Genomic DNA, 5,358 nt, shown 5'->3' on the forward strand with positions numbered 1-5,358 from the left:
AGTGATAAATCCTAACGTTACTTTGTTTTTTCTTGGGCGTCGTGCGAGGATGCAACAAGCTTCCTCATTCACCCATTCAGTGCAACGCGATTGATTCACTTAAAAACACAGTCGACAACCATTTTTTCCAGCTTAATATTCACCTTTGATCTCCCTACACGTCACGAATAAGAAATATAAGCCCTAAATCTAGGTGTAAAGTGATGAATTCTAACGTTACTTTGTTCTTTCTCATTCAGTCATTCAGTGCAACGCGACTGATTCACTTATAAACACAGTCGACAACCACTTTTTCCAGCTTAATATTCACCTTTGATCTCCCTGCACGTCACGAATGAGAAATATAAGCCCTAAATCTGAGTGTAAAGTGATGAATTCTAATGTTACTTCTGCTTCGTTACCGTTGTGCGGGGATGCAATAAGCTTCCGCCTTCAACGACTCAGTCTTCTCTTTTTTTTTTTTCTTTTGTTCTCCTCTCTTCTCTTCTTCTCTTCCCTTCTCTATTTTTATTTTTTCTCCTCTTCTCTTTTTTCCTCTTATCTTTCTTCTCTTCTCTTTCCTCTCTTTTCTCTCTTCTCTTCTCTTCTCTTCAGCCGTTTATAAAGAAGAAAACGCTAAACTCATTTCAATACTAACAAAGAAAAAGGAAGTCACTGATTTCGTTGTGTATTCCAAGTTTTTTTACTCATTCAAGTTTACTTAGTTCTGAGCGTCTTTTCGTACGGAGATGAGCACCGGAGTAACGCGCAGCTATATCGTATGCACCCAACTTTACATTCTCTTATTTTCATCCGTTTAAGGGGAAGAAAACACTATGCCTATATCAATACTAACAAAAAACCTAAAGTCAGTCATAGCTCTTAGGGGTCAAGGCGCTTTACTATGGCTAAGAGACAGTGTAGGGAAAGGGAGGAGAAATGGAGGAGAAAGGGAGAAGAAAGGAACCATGACGCGTGTTAACCTCTTCCTATGTTTGTTTGTTGACACGGTAAAGGTGAACACAAGAGCCCCGCCGCCGGCCGCTGAAACCTCGACTATCTAGCAGGAGAGTCATGGAAAGTCGACTTGTTGTGCCTACGAGGTGAAGAGATACTCGACGTCTTCCTCCGAGTGCGAAAGAGAGAGGAGTGAGAGAGTGAGAAAAAGAAGGGAAAGCAACGGTATAGAAGATTCACGATAAGGAACGGTAAATCAATAAAGAGATATGCTAAAGTATAGGCCAAGGAGACGGCACAGGAGGAAAACAGCGAAGGAAAGGAGTGAGAAATCGAGAGAAGGGAGAGAAAGCAACATTACAGAAAATCCGCGATAAGAAACTGTAAATCGATGAAGAGATAACCCGGAGCAGAAACCAAACACAAAGAAGAAAATACCGAGGCAGGAAATTACACGAAAACAAAGACGCAGCGAAAGAAAGGAGAGAGAGAAGGAGAGGAAGAGAGAGAAAAGAATAATACGGAAGATAAGAAACAGGAAATCAGGTGAGAGAGAAAACTGGAGAAAAAAAACAAGCAGGCAGCAGTAAACGAGGGAAAGAAATATCACAAGAAAACACGCAATGGTATAGGGATGGAAAGGAGAGGAGAGAAAGCAAGAGTATACTGAAGATTCAAAACAAGAAACAGTAAATCAATTGAAAGAGAAACTGGAGGAAAAACGAGCAGACAGAAGAAGAATGGGAGAGAGAGAGAGAGAGAGAGAAAAGAAGAATGGGAGAGAGACAGGAGAAGACAGGAGAATAGGAGAGACAGAACAATGGGACGGAATGGAACAGGATGGGACAGATGAATAGGAGAGAGAGAGAGACAGAATGAGAATGGGAGAGAGAACAGAGAACAACATTACAGAAGAATCACAATAACAAAAAGTAAATCAATAAAGAGAGAGATAAGGCAGAGAGCAAAAACCAAGCGGACGGCACAAGAGGAAAATCAGGCAAGAAATACCGCAAAAAAAACCACAACGATACAGGCAAGTCAGACATTCAGGCGGCCGAGCAGAAAACGTAGGAGGCAGAGAGAACAGGCAAGGGAGACAGGGAGACTGGCAGGGGAGATAAGAAGACGAGCAGGGCGGACAGGGAGGAAGAGGCAGTGAACAGACAGGGAGAACACAGGACGCAGACAGGTGGAGAGATAGTGACTGGTTGAGGAAGAAAAGTAAGTCAGGTGTGGGCTAAGAAGGTTGGTCTGTCCTTCAAGTTGGGTGAAGTGACATCAGTGACCATGAGTGTTGCTTCTCTGCGTTGTCTTAGCGAATATTAAAGTGGAAGAAGCGACTCTCGGGTTTTTTTTTAAGTGATTCTATCGTTTTGCACTGAAGCATTGAAAGAGGAAGCTTGTTGCATCCTCGCACAACAATAAAGAAAAAAATACTGGGAATGGGACAGAAGGAAGGGATTGAAGAATGGGAGAGAAACAGGAGGTGTAACATGGAGTCTTTTTAAATGTAAAGCAAGGAAATTATTGTTATTAGTAGTACTAGTTGTATTGCAGTTATTTCTCATTCGTGACGTTTAGGGAGATTAAAAGTGAATATCAAGGTGGAAAAAGTGGCTGTCGAGTTTGTTGTTAAGGAATTGAAGGGAAGAGAGAAGAGAAGAAAAAAGAAGAGAAGAAAAGAGAGGAGAAGAAAAAAGAAAAGAAAAGAGAAAAGAGGGAAGGGAAGAGAGAAGAAGAGAGAAAAAGAGAAGAAAAAGAACAGGAGAAGAGAAAGAGAAAAAAGAGAAAGGAAGGGAGGAGAAGAGAGAAGAAGAGGAGAAGAAAAAAAAAAAGAGAAAAAGACAGAAGGAAAGAGAAAAGACAGAAGAAAAGAAGGGAGGAAAAAAAAGACACACACTTAAATGTTAACAAATTCTAACAAAACGTATAAAAACGTCCCCATGATCTCCAAACCACCTCACGAACGTCCTCATTAACCAATGCGTTTTCGCCTCTCAAAACGAACCATGGAAGAGCCGAGACCCTAAAATAAGACGCACTCCGCCCACGCCTCGGTCGGACGAAAGAGCACAAAGAGGGTGACTTCGAGGTTTTTTCTTCGCTTAAGGGATGAAAGAAAGGGTTAAGGTAAATCCCTCTCTCTCTGACAGGTGTTGTTTGTCAGGGAGGATTTAGCTAGTGTGTGAGGGACTCCATCTGTCGGGGGTTGAAGGCACTTGGCGAGGGTGTTGATGACGTCACGCGGAGGAGTTGATGACGTCATGTGGAGGTGGTGGTGGAGGGGAGTTAGGTAAGGGATTTGGTTAGTTTAGTGAGGGTTATGGTGGTATGGTGTTGACTATGGTGGTGGTGGTGGATTGGGGTTGTCTAGTGAGGATTATGGTGGTGTGGTGGTGTTTCTGGTGGTGATGGTGGTGAAGTGATATGGTGTTGACTATGGTGGTGGAAGTGGTGGTGGTGGATTGGGGTTGTCTAGTGATGATTATGGTGGTGTGGTGGTGATTCTGATGGTGATGGTGGTGAAGGCTCAAGTGATATGGTGATGACATGAGCGGTGGTGAAAGTGGTGGTGTTGAAGAAAGCTTATGGAGTGGTGATGAATGAAGCTTTCGGACTGGTGTTGAAGGAAGCTTTTGTGCTGGCGTTGAAGGCTTAATATAGAGAAATGAATTGGTGATGAATGAAGCTTTTGTGAATGGTGTTGAGGGGAGCTTTTATGCTGGTGTTGAAGGAAGCTTTTGAAGTGGTGTTGAAGGGACCGTTTATGACTGGTGTTGAAGGGGGGAGGGCGGTGTTGAAAGGGGTGTTGAAGGGGGACGGAAGAGGAATAGAAGGAAGGGAAAAGGTAAAGGGAAGGACGGAAAGGGGAAAGGGAAGGTGAGGAGAGAGAGGGAAGGAGAAAAAGGGAAGGGGAAAGAGGGGAGAATAAAGAGGAAGATAGAAGAGGAAAGAAAAAAGAGGAAGAGGAAGGTGAAGGGAAAGAGGGAAGGAGAGAGAAGGAAGGGAAAGGGAGGAAGAATGGGAGAATGGAAAGAGGAAAGGAGGAAAAGGGGAGGAGAAAGAGGAAAGAAAGAAGAGAAGAGGAAGATGGAAAAGGAAAGTAGAAAGGGGAAAGGAAGAAGGGGAATGATAGAAGGGAATAGTGCAAGTGTGATGATGGGGAGAAAGAGGGAGAAGAGAAAGAATGTGAAGAGGGAAGGGAAAAATAGAGAGGAAAAAGAAAAGAAAAGGAAGATGGAAATGGAAAATAAGTAGAAGAAAGAAAGGAAGAAGGGAAATGATAGGAAGGGAATGGAGGGAGTGTGAGGAATGGAAGAGAAGGGGGAGAAAAAGAAGGGGAAGAAGAGGAGGGGAGGAAAGGGGAAGGATGGAGGGAGGGAAGGGTGGGGATCAGTGCTCATGTGTGTGTGTGTGTGTGTGTGTGTGTGTGTGTGTGTGTGTGTGTGTGTGTGTGTGTGTCAGAGATGAATGAGCGAGTAAACACCTCAGACACATCATTCATTACCTGCCGACACCACCACCACCACCTCCATCACCACCTCCATCACCACCACCACCACCACCACCATCGTCCGCAATATACAACCGCAAACACCAACGTAATTACAAGTCTCAATCATCACCTCTATTACCTTTCACCTCCATCATCATCACCACTAAGATCACCACCTTGTACTGTGTCTCCACTTTCAACACCACCACCACCACCACCACCATCTATATTCACTCCTTCTTTCTGCATCTCCACCTCCTCTTCAACACCACTGTCTCACCTCCACTCACCTCCACTCACCACCACCTCAAGAGCTCAATATCCTGTTTTAATGTTTTTTCCTTCTTTCCCATTTACTCCTTCCTCCTAATTTTCCTTCCTTTCTTCTCTCTCTCTCTTTTTCCTTCTTTCTTTCTTCATTCCTTCGTTCATTCCTTTGTTTCTTTCTTTCCCTCTTTCGTTTCTTGATCGTTCTTCTCTTTCTCAATCGCTTTATTCCTTCTCTTCTCTTTTCCTTTCCTTTCCTTAATCTATCACTGTTTCTCCATTTTTACTCCTTTCCCTTTCTTTTCCTCCTCTCTCTCTCTCTCTCTCTCTCTCTCTCTCTCTCTCTCTCTCTCTCTCTCTCTCTCTCTCTCTCTCTCTCTCTCTCTCTCTCTCCTTCCTCTCGTTTCTGTCTTTCTCTCCTCCTACTCCTCCTCTTCCTCCTTTTCTCTTTCTCTCTACTATTTTCAATCAAACAATTCCTCCTCCATTCACTCTCTCCTCTTTAGTTTCCTCCCTTCTCTCTCTTTCTCTCCTCCTCCTCCTCCTCCTCCTCTCGTCCCTGCACTATTTTCACCGCAATAGCGCACCGTTGAAAAAGAGGAATGTCATGTTACCTTCAAACCATTTTATTCCCTTTTTTTTTCCTTTCCTTTATT

The sequence above is a fragment of the Eriocheir sinensis genome, chromosome 20 (assembly GCF_024679095.1).
Source record: "Eriocheir sinensis breed Jianghai 21 chromosome 20, ASM2467909v1, whole genome shotgun sequence".
NCBI lineage: Eukaryota > Metazoa > Arthropoda > Malacostraca > Decapoda > Varunidae > Eriocheir > Eriocheir sinensis.